This window comes from Gobio gobio (genome assembly GCF_949357685.1).
Source record: "Gobio gobio genome assembly, chromosome: 25".
In the NCBI taxonomy this organism is placed as follows: Eukaryota; Metazoa; Chordata; class Actinopteri; order Cypriniformes; family Gobionidae; genus Gobio; species Gobio gobio.
This window is the reverse complement of record NC_137121.1, coordinates 35,076,915-35,088,476: the sequence shown is the minus strand read 5'-3', so window position 1 is coordinate 35,088,476 and position 11,562 is coordinate 35,076,915. Positions and strand designations below refer to the sequence as shown.

Sequence of the window (11,562 nt, the reverse complement as noted above, 5' to 3'; positions counted from 1 at the left end):
ACATAAAATCCACATTATATATGTTATTTTAGCGTTATCCCATATGACACAGGATTTTACTACATAGTGTGCTAGTGAGGAAAAAGGGTAAGTTAAACACATTTTATGAAAGACATAATCAAATGTCACCATTGTTTGGGGGTCCTTCAGTGTCTTCCTGATTGTTTAACATGCTGTCTCACATCGTGTCAAAATAAAATTGCTCCAGTTTGCTTGTTATCCCGAATGACATTGGCTGACAGCCAGTTTTGGGACAGAATGCTCCAAAGCATAACAATCAACTGGATGTCATATTCTTTGTAATATTTAAATATATTGTTGTCAAGACTCATACAATAATGAATGTGGCAGAGATGTAAGGGTTTATTAGATTGTTTACAGTTTGTTTGGCTTTTTTGAATGTCACTCTAAGGTCCGGACAGTTATCCGGTATGACATTATGTGACTATGTCTAATACTTCTTACACTTTGTAATACCCTCAATATATGTTCATATCATTTGATAAACAGAGATCAATAGATTTAATAAATGTGCTTTTTACTAAACATTTCCTTATTTTGACTTCATAAAGGGGTTTGGACATCAAAATTGCACGTCACTGGGCTCTGTACTGATGTTTTGTGTGTAAAAATGGTTTTGGCCACAAGTCAAAAAAATAAATGTTTCTCGATTTATTCGTTCAAATCATTAAAATACACGAGATTTGCTATTTTTCAGAATTAGTGGTTGGCTCTTAAAAGAGCCGTTGAGTAATACACTTTATTTGTCTGTAATAAGACTTACTTCTTCTTGGGAGCTGCCTTTTTAGGCTTGGCGGCTTTAGGCTTTGCCGTCTTAGGTTTCGTTGCCTTGGCTTTTTTGGGGCTCTTGGCTGCTTTCTTAGCGGCTGCTGGCTTCTTTGCCTTCTTGGGGCTCTTCGTCGCCTTCTTAGCGGCCGAGGCGGCGGGTTTCTTGGCCTTCTTGGGCGATTTCTTGGCGGCGGCTTTGGGCTTCTTTGCCGCGGCGCTCTTGGGCTTCTTGGCGGCGGCGGGTTTCTTGGCCGCGGGCTTCTTCGCTTTAGGAGCCGCTTTCTTGGCCGCGGGCTTCTTCTTGGTCTCGGCTTGCTGCTTGTTGAGCTTGAATGAGCCCGAGGCGCCGGTCCCTTTGACCTGCACCAGGGTGCCTTTAGTCACCAGGCTCTTGATGGCGATCTTGACGCGGGAGTTGTTCTTCTCCACGTCGTAGCCGCTGGCGGCGAGAGCTTTCTTCAGGGCGGCGAGGGACACGCCGCTCCTCTCCTTGGATGCGGACACAGCTTTGACGATGAGCTCACCGACGCCTGGACCTGCTTTCTTGACTTCTTCTTGGGCGCTTTGGCCGGGGCGGCAGCAGCCGGGGCTGGGGCGGTTTCTGCCATCTCTCTCTGGTCGGATCTAAAGTCTTTAAGCGCTGTCTGGTTTCAGCAATGACTGGCGCTCGCGCGGCGCTGCGCTCTTCAATAACACATGAGAACCTTATAGACTCAACCTGCCCGATCGGTGTCTGTGCGCGTCCACGAGCTCCTCACGCGTGTGTTTTCTTCACTCATATTTGGGGCAAAACTGAAGCGGTAAAACAGTTTGTCACAGTCAAAACAAAGTGAACACAAAGCAGAGGTTCTGAGCTTTCATTAGAGACTAAAACACGCGAAGAGGATTTGTTTTGTTTTGCCTCCATCAGATCAAACCCAAGGCGAGCATCAGCCACGGGGAAAAGCCGCGTGTGAATTTGGTGGATAGTTTAGGTGTAAAAGTGGCTAAAAGCCCAAACGCGTCCTCTGTGTGTTCAGCAAACAGTCTGAAAGAGACTTTAATGAAATCAGCATCAGTGAGGGCGTGAGGAGGCTTTCATACAGCTGCTGTTTTGGGCAGCTCGAAGCACACGAACATCATCCAGAGGATCCGAGTCTCTCTGTGACTCTCATGTCTGGCCAGCAGATGATCTGTGCTCATAATAACAATAATCATAATAATAGATACACATGATCACTCAAGTCTTAATGTTTTAACTAAATCATCACATGTGTTCCCTTTCGTTCAGTCACTACGACGTAACGTTAGTGACTAACGAATGGGGGTTTCGCTTAGAAGCCTATCAACTTCGAGTTTTGAGAAAACGGCCAATGGCGTGCCAATGCCATGGGCATGCGGAATTTGCATACGTAACTCCGCCTCACTGCGTGAGTATATAACGAAGTACGAGGCAATATCGCATTATGTTCTGCTTTCGGAGCCAAGAGTACCTACCTCTTCACTCCTACAGCCTTCTGAGACTCTGTCAGCTTCTTCGAGACGAGCAGCTTTCCAGTCGGTGTTGGTGTGACGGCGCGTTCCAGTGATCGCATACTTCCTGCCTGCTGATCTGCGCAGTGGTCTGTTTGACAGCTGGTGTGTGTTTCCCTGGGCGCTTCGGCATCGACTGCGAGGCTTTCCTCTCACAAAAAGAGCTTGCGCGTGGCACGTCTTTTTCAAGACGGCTCGCCCGTGCACTTCCGGGTGCGATCGATTTTCCGCTGCTGTCTATGGACGCATTCACTGCTCGAGCGTGTTTGGGCTTCAGCACGTTCGGGCAGTGTTTGCGGATGTGTCACGTTTCCATTGCGGGGGCGTGACCATCGCGATGTCGCGGTCGAGACTCAATGATCTCCGTGAGGAGAGAGAGTCCCCTCTGCCACACCCCAATCTACCGTCCCCGAGTGAGATGGTACTTTGGCTGGTGGCCAGGGTGACCTGAGGGCGGTGCTGTGGTATTAAGAACCCCGACGTTCATTCCTCGGGCCACGCCCCCCTCTTATACATCGCTTCCGTGAGTGTTGGATTGAATCTACGGCCCGTCTCTGACGCCCGTTCGTTCAGTTCACGCTCCGGATAGCAGTGAGATGTCGATCGCCGCATCCCAAGGTGGGCTGGAGTCCTTTGGGGATGACGATTAGGTTGTGCTCCGCCTCCGGGTGTGTTAGCACTGCCTGATCTGACCTAAAGTTGACAGCCATGTTATCTCGGGCAGCCGCGAGTCTCGCGCTGGTGTGGAACTCCGCCCAGTCGCGGGTGCTCGTGGTTGCGCGATTGGTTTTTGGGGGCGGCACCCGACAGCTGTTGGGCCCCGCCCCCAATGCCTTTCGCTCCCGGGGTGCATGAGGAGATCACGCGGTCCCGGAAGTCCCCGTGCTTCCCGTGACCGTTTGGTGGCCTCCTCCGCCTTCTCTGCCCTTGATGGGGCCGCGGCCTAGGGTACACTGGGGCCCCCTCCCCCCCACTGTTGAACTCTCTGTTGCACACTACGGTGTCCACAGAGGGCTTTGACGTGGCGTGGTGTGGCTGTCCTAAGCACCCCCCCCAAAGCCTGTGGGCTCGTCTACTTCGGTGGCGTGGTCCCGCAGAGCTACGGGCAGGCCGCCGCCCCTTTGCACATGCACAAGGGTGGAGCCGACCCAGGGCTCTTCATTGAGCTGCGTGCCGCAACTGACCCCGCCCCCGGGCGGTGAAGGTGGCCACACGCTCCCTGGGTCGGGCGATGTCCACAGCAGTGGTCCGGGAGAACACCGGGCCTTACCTGGTGATGTGGAGGATGTTGAGCGGGCCCGCCTCCTCAACTCGCCCATATCCCAGGCTGGCCTCTTCGGCGGCGCGGCTGAGAACTGCGCCCAACAGTTCTCGGCCGCCCCAGAGCAGACTGAGGCTGTAACACGTACTGCCCCGGCGGCCAGCTGCTGCACCAGCCGCCGGCCCAGTCGCCTCAGTCCACTCGCCGCCGAGGGCGCCCTCCCTCTTCCCGCCCGGCCCCAGCAGCAGCCTTCACCTGGGCCGTGCCGTGGAGGTGGTTGAGGATGTCGCCCAGTCCGCTCCCCAGACTGGTTAAACGCCAGGATGGAGGTGGACAACTCAGAGATGGGTTCCAGTTCTTCCCAGGGGATGGTGGCAGGGCCTCTCCTTCCCCCGGTGAGGGCCGGGGGAAAATCCTTCCGCTGCTGGCCCCCGGGCTAGCAGCGCTTGGGAAGAACTCATGTTCCTGTCTCTGAGCACCCAGAGACCGGTGATGACAGTGCGCGCCACCCTCGGGTCTCGCCACTCGCATCCCTCTCTGTCGCCAGCCCCCTGGCAGAGCAGACCCCAGTGGAACGCGAGTCCTTCCTTGGTCTCCTCTGTCAGGGCGCAGCCGTTAACCGTGCTCCGACCCCGGGACGCCCAACAGCCTCCCTTGTCCGCGCCGGTAACGCTGCCTCGCTGCCCCACCCAGGGTACGTCTGTCGTCCGTATGACCCCGTTGGTGCAGTCTCTGGAAGCCTGGCTTCAGCTTCCGGGGCTGTCCCGCTGGGTTGCCCGGACCGTCAGGCTCGGCTACGCGATTCAGTTCGCGCAGGCTCCTCCCCGTTACAGGGGAGTCCGCTATATCGTGACCGGGGCCCATGCCCCCGTCATGCGTGCGGAGATTGCCACTCTACTGGCGAAGGGTGCGATCGAGCCTGTCCCCCCCAGCCGAAATGAGGTCGGGGTTCTACAGCCCCTACTTCATTGTACCCAAGAAAACCGGTGGGTTACGACCAATCCTGGACCTTCGCATCTTGAACCGATCCCTTCACCGGCTTCCGTTCGGGGTGTTGACTGCGAAACGCCTTTTCGAATGCGTTCATCCGTACGATTGGTTTGCAGCGATCGACCTGAAGGACGCCTACTTCCATGTCTCCATCCTTCCTCGACACAGACCGTTCCTACGGTTTGCTTTCGAGGGGCGGGCATACCAGTTCGCGGTTCTCCCATTCGGGTTATCTCTGTCCCCTCGCGTCTTCACGAAGATCGCCGAGGCAGCCCTTGCGCCCCTTCGGCAGCACGGGGTCCGCATCCTGAACTACCTCGACGACTGGCTCATACTAGGCCACTCTCGAGAGCAGGTTTGCGGACACAGAGATCTGGTTCTCCACCACTTAGCCCGTCTGGGCCTTCGGGTCAACTGGGAGAAGAGCAAACTTTGCCCCGTGCAGAGGATCTCTTTTCTCGGTATGGAGATCGACTCGGTCGCCATGTACGCGCAGCTTTCGAGCGAGCGCGCGCAGTCTCTGCTGACTTGCCTCCGACAAATCGAGAGCAAGAGTGCGGTTCCACTGAAATTATTTCAGAGGCTCCTGGGGCATATGGCATCTGCAGCCGCGGTAACGCCGCTCGGATTGCTTCATATGAGACCGCTTCAGCACTGGCTTCGCGATCGAGTCCCGAGATGGGCATGGCAGTCTGGCACGCTCCGGGTCCAAGTGACTCGGGCCTGCTTACAGACGCTCACCCCGTGGTCGAACCTCAGTTTTCTACGGGCCGGTGTGCCCTTAGAATGAGTTTCCAGGCATGTTGTCGTATCGACGGATGCCTCTGCCACGGGCTGGGGTGCCATGTGCAATGGACAAGCAGCCGCGGGCTCCTGGACAGGACCCCAGCGCCTCCTGCATGTCAATTGCCTCAAGTTGCTGGCAGTACGGTTCGCCCTGCACCGCTTCCGAGCGCTGCTGAAGGGTCAGCATGTGCTTGTCCGGACAGACAACACGGCCGTAGTAGCATACATCAACCACCAGGGCGGTCTACGCTCCCGCCGTATGTCTCAACTCGCCCGCCATCTCATCCTATGGAGTCAGAAGCGCCTGAGGTCCCTTCGTGCTGTCCATATTCCGGGAGTCCTGAACCACGCAGCCGACGAGCTCTAGCGGTTTCAGCCTCTCCCGGGAGAATGGAGACTCCATCCCCGGACGGTTCAGCTGATTTGGGAACAGTTTGGCGACGCACAGGTAGATCTGTTTGCCTCCCACGACTCTTCCCACTGCAGCCTGTATTATTCCCTGACCGAGGGCACGCTCGGCACGGATGCACTGGCGCACAGCTGGCCGCGGGGCCTACGCAATATGCGTTCCCCCCAGTGAGCCTACTCGCACAGCTCCTGTGCAAGATCAGGGAGGGCAAGGAGCAGGTCCTTTTGGTCGCCCCGTACTGGCACGGCCGGACCTGGTTCCCCGAACTCATACTCCTTGCGACAGCCCCTCCCTGGCCTATTCCTCTGAGACCGGACCTCCTTACTCAGAGACGGGGCACCCTTTGGCACCCGCGTCCCGACCTCTGGAGCCTCCACGTGTGGCTCCTAGACGGGACGCGGCAGGTTTGAGTGGCCTACCACCTACGGTGGTCGCCACCATCACTTCCGCTAGGGCAGAGTCCACTCGGCATGCCTATGCGTTGAAGTGGAACCTCTTCGTCACCTGGTGCTCTTCCCGCCAAGAAGACCCCTGGAAATGCCCGATCGGGTCCGTGCTTGAGTTTCTCCAAGAGGGGCTGGAGCGAAGGCTGTCTCCCTCCACCCTCAAAGTATATGTGGCCGCAATATCTGCCCACCACGATCTCTTGGAGAACAAGAAGGTAAGTCAGCACGACCTGGTCATCAGGTTTCTGAGGGGAGCCAGGAGACTGAATCCTCCTCGTTCTCCTCTCGTACCCTCTTGGGACCTCGCAGTAGTGTTAACTGCTCTGCAGAGACCTCCCTTTGAGCCTTTGCGGTCGGTTGATATTAAGTTTCTGTCTATGAAGACGGCTCTGCTGACCGCATTGGCCTCAGTCAAGAGGGTCGGGGACCTGCAGGCATTTTCGGTTGACGAAGCGTGCCTGGAATTCGGGCCGGCTAACTCTCACGTGATCCTGAGACCCCGGCTTGGATATGTGCCCAAGGTTCCCACCACTCCGTTTAAGGACCAGGTGGTGAACCTGCAAGCGCTGCCTTTGGAGGAGGCAGACCCAGCCTTGGCATTGCTCTGTCCAGTACGCGCCCTCCGCGCCTACGTAGACATGACGCAGTGTTTCAGGACCTCAGACCAGCTCTTTGTCTGTTATGGTGGAGAGCGGAAGGGAAGTGCTCTCTCAAAGCAAAGGCTGTCTCACTGGATAGTGGACACCATTGCTTTGGCTTACCAGCAGCAAGGCCGACCATGTCCCCTTGGAGTGAAGGCACACTTCACCGGAGTGTGGCCTCCTCTTGGGCTCTAGCGCATGGCGCCTCGCTAGCAGACATCTGCAGAGCTGCAGGCTGGGCGACACCCAACACATTCGCCAGATTCTACAATCTCCAAGTGGAGCCAGTGTCCGACTATGTACTCGCCCCCCCGAGGGGCCGGTGATGGGCCAGGCTCAGGTGTCTTCGCTTGCTCGCCACTCCACTCCACGGACTGGATACGTGTGATATTTTCCTCAGGTGAGCTCCCCGAGAGCCCTGAGCTCCTCCAGCACTGTCGACGCCGACATCAGTTCAGTCTGCCCTTTGAGCCCAGACCCTCATGTCCGGCCAGGTGCCCCATGTGCATGGTTCCCTCCGGCGACCCCCACATGTGTATTTCACCGTAAGTCTCCGCAGTGAGCGGGTTTCTTCCCTTGGCGTGTCCCCGCCACCCCTAGGGTTAAAAATCCACCTTCGGCTGGTACCCTAGAGATCTTCCATATGCAACCCTCAGCGGGTCATATGTGTCTCTTAAGTCCTCCCCACGGGTAGGCATTTTTGGCATTCCCTCACTGGGATATGCTTCCCAGTGTACCTTGGTATTCCTGTGTTAAGTGGGAGTCCTTCGTCCGTACTAGTCTTACGACAGGGTACTCACACTTACGCAGGGCGCTGGAAGACAGCTGAGTGGCGGGATTATATTGGGACCCCCATTCGTTAGTCACTAACGTTACGTCGTAGTGACTGAACGAAAGGGAACGTCTCGGTTACGGATGTAACCCTCGTTCCCTGAGGAGGGAACGGAGACGTAACGTCCCCTTGCCACATCAGCTGTGCTACCTGGAACGCAGGAGTTCAGTTTTGGCTCCTCAAGCAGGTAACATAATGCGATATTGCCTCGTACTTCCTTATATACTCACGCAGTGAGGCGGAGTTACGTATGCAAATTCCGCATGCCCATGGCATTGGCACGCCATTGGGCATTTTCTCAAAACTCGAAGTTGATAGGCTTCTAAGCGAAACCCCCATTCGTTAGTCACTAACGTTACGTCTCCGTTCCCTCCTCAGGGAACGAGGGTTACATCCGTAACCGAGACGTTTCTCCTCATCTTCTCAGTTTTCATGTGAATGAGGATTGTGTTAGAGCTCATCTGAATGAGTTGTTCATTTACAGCAAGGCATAGTGACTTAAAGAACAATCCTTTCTCACTATTTCTTATGTTCCTTCTTATTCTAGCTTATACTTTTCTGGACAATGTTTGAAACCTTTTTATTGCTAGAATGTCTCACTTCATTGCCTCCTATATTCCTCAATTGTAAGTATTTTTCAATACATTTTTCTGCTAAATGAATAAATATAAATGTTTTATTTTGATTTAACCACCATCTAATTGATAAAATAGTCATATTATTCACTCAATATGTTTGATATATTTGCACAGATGTTGTGGTTTTGGTCAGAATATTTACTAGTTGAGCTCTAACCCTGAACAAACTCACCAGATCAAGAGAATGAAGGTGTTCAGAATTACACCGGTGCGTTAAACTGGGTCATTCCTGGTATTCGGTCTTTTGGGCGTCATAAAGCGCAGAAAGTCAAACTCAGTTTCTAAAATCAATGTTGTTTATGATTGGCTGATGTAACCATTTATTTAAAAAAATAATAATTAAATGGAAGATCTGTCAGGGAGAAAAAAATCAACCGTTTCAAATACTTATGATTCTACTTCATGGGCATTGTGTAGATTATCTTAGACAACTCATGTACCTTTTGTTGGGTAAAACAGTTTAGGGCCCAAAACTAGATGTGAAGAAATAAGACCAGGAGTGCGATTAATTAAGATGTTTTTTTATTTTTATTTTTTACTGAAGAATAGTTTGCCGTTTCATCAGCAGAAGCAGCTTCAGGTCTCACAAAGAGTTAGTAGGCCACACTCTTTCTGCGTAATTTGTCAACACAATTTTACTCTTTTCAAGGTCTAGCTATGTCATTACTGCAGTTTGAACGGTTCTGAAAAAGCTAGTCATAGTACATTTCCACACATCGACTGATAGGCAGAAACCATCGATCAAACTGTTGTCGCTGGAACCCCAAAATTAGGCCCATTGTGACCTTAAATGTCGTGAATAGGCGCTGACAGGTCTCAAGCAGAATACCAGCTATACACCAATACTGATCTGTAAAGGACAGACTAACAAAAACACACACACACACACACACACACACACACACACACACAGACGGATCCACCAGGCCCACAGATACTTCAAGGTTGGTGTTGGTCGAGCTCTCTGATCAGAAACTTTCCCAAAACATCCTGATAACATGTTCTTTCTCTCAGTAAGAGGTACAGACAATATTCGTCTTTATTCTCTAGTGTTAATGTTGAAGAACTGTTTAATGTTTAACTGATCTTATCAGAGGCAATGGCTATGACAAACTTGGACAGAAACTTATCTGCTACACATGAACAAATGAACTTGGAAACCTTCAAAAATACAGAACATAAACCACAAGATATTGAAAATGATATTGACCCAGATAATAACTTTTTTAATGAAAATCAAAGCCAGTGTGAATATTATACAGTTGAATAGTTTAAAGAATATGTCAAAACGGATGGCACAATTTCAATAATACATTTTAATAGCAGGAGTCTTATCGCAAATCTTTCAAAACAGTGCCTCAAACAAGTGGGAAATTATTTACATTAATTGCAATAACAGAGACTTATGGGGGGGGGGGGTTGATTGTATTATATATTGATAAAAGATATAAATGTAAAAATGTCCTTTGTCCTAGAGACAGTTATGGAATGCATCACTGTACAAATTGAAAGGGAAAAATCTAAAAACATTCTAGTTAGCAGCATTTATAGGAAGCCAGGATCAAATATTGACATGTTTAAGGAAAATATAGCTGAAATATTCAGTAATAGTAATAACAAAAAAAAAAAAAATATTTGTGGAGATTTCAATATTGATCTGCTCAATCCACAAGAACACGACAAAACTACAGAGTTCATTAATATGATGTACAGTATCGGTTTGTATCCCTCAATCATTCGACCAACCAGAATTACAACAAATAATGCAACACTAATTGATATATACCAATGTTATTGAATACAAAGTTGAAAGTGGACTAATAATAAATGACGTCAGTGATCATCTGCCAGTTTTTGCATATATACACAGCAACACTAAGACAAAGAAGGAGAGCAAAACATATACAATGATTAGTAGAACCCAAGAAAACATTAATACATTCAAAGAGGATTTACTGAAACAAGATTGGGGGTAATGTGTATGTAGAAAATGTGAATGAAGTTTACGATTCGTTTTTGGCTATTGTAACATCACTTTATAAAAAGTACTGTCCTCTGATAAAGAAAGAAGTAAAACAGAAAACTGAGGAAAAACCGTGGATAACTAACGGAATATTAAAGGCATGTATAGAATGTTCTTTATAAAGAGTTTTTAAAGAAGAGGACAAAAGAATCAGAAAAAAATATATAAGGCATGTAAAACTAAACTGACTAGAATCATGAGAAACAATACAAATAATAATTATAGTAAATTACTGGCGGATAATAGAAGTAATATAAGAAATACCTGGAGGGTGCTAAATGAAATTATCAAGAATAAAAAAACTATTTTTTTGACTAAAATCAATACAGAGGTTAACGATATGACCTTAGCTGCAAATTAATGTAATGCTTTTTTCATTGGAGTTGGTCCATGTTTGGCTGGGGAGCTTGCAAAGAATGGCAGTATAAATTATGTGCTAAGTAAGAATGTAAATATTAGTGAATCTATGTTTGTGAAGGGAACTGATGAAAAATAAATGATTGAGATTGTCAAAACATTTAAGAGTAAAAGAGACTGAGAATGGTTTAAGAGACTGGAATGGTATTGACATGGTTATGGTCAAAAGTATTATTGTTGTGTTGTACGCTAACAAACCGTTAGCGTATGTGTGTAATCAATCTCTGAAAACTGGAGTTTTTCCTGACAAAATGAAAATGGCAAAGGTGATTCCAATATATAAAGCTGATGAAAAACATATATTCTCAAACAACAGATCAGTTTCGGTGCTCTCCCATGTTGGGGTAACAGCTTAGGACCCAGGACCAGTAGTGAAAAATGAAGACCAAGAGTGAGGAGTGCAATTAATTAAAGAAACATTTACTGAAGAATAGTTTGCAGTTTCAGGCACGTGCACAGGTAGGGCTCAACCTGTGCAGTGCACATGCCCTTTTTTGTGCCCACGCCGAAGTGCCCTTTTTTTGGTGGCGTTTTTTTTTTTTTTATAAATCAATGCTATTGGTCACCCTTCACGTCTGTCTGTTTTACAAATATTTAGCCAATGAAAGTTCTTAAAAAGAGCTTGAGTAAATATTATTCGACGATCCTCAAACTGTCAGTTAACCATAACTCCGCCCCCTCTATCATTCTCGACTGAACGAACTGACGTTCCGCAGCAGCCGCACAGCAGACCGCAGCTGGACGAAGTTTTGCAAGGGTAAATAAAGATCTTGTTTTTTGAATAAGTATTAAACAAACACTATGTCTATAGGCTCATA

At 49.5% G+C, this 11,562-nt stretch overlaps 1 pseudogene across 1 annotated transcript; it reads right to left on the bottom strand.

Annotated features, from left to right (window-relative positions):
- Nucleotides 1-780: 780 nt before the first annotated feature.
- Nucleotides 781-1,397, bottom strand: LOC307121992 (histone H1-like; annotated as a pseudogene). The gene has a single exon. The product of its transcript is annotated as a histone H1-like (transcript).
- Nucleotides 1,398-11,562: the final 10,165 nt, after the last annotated feature.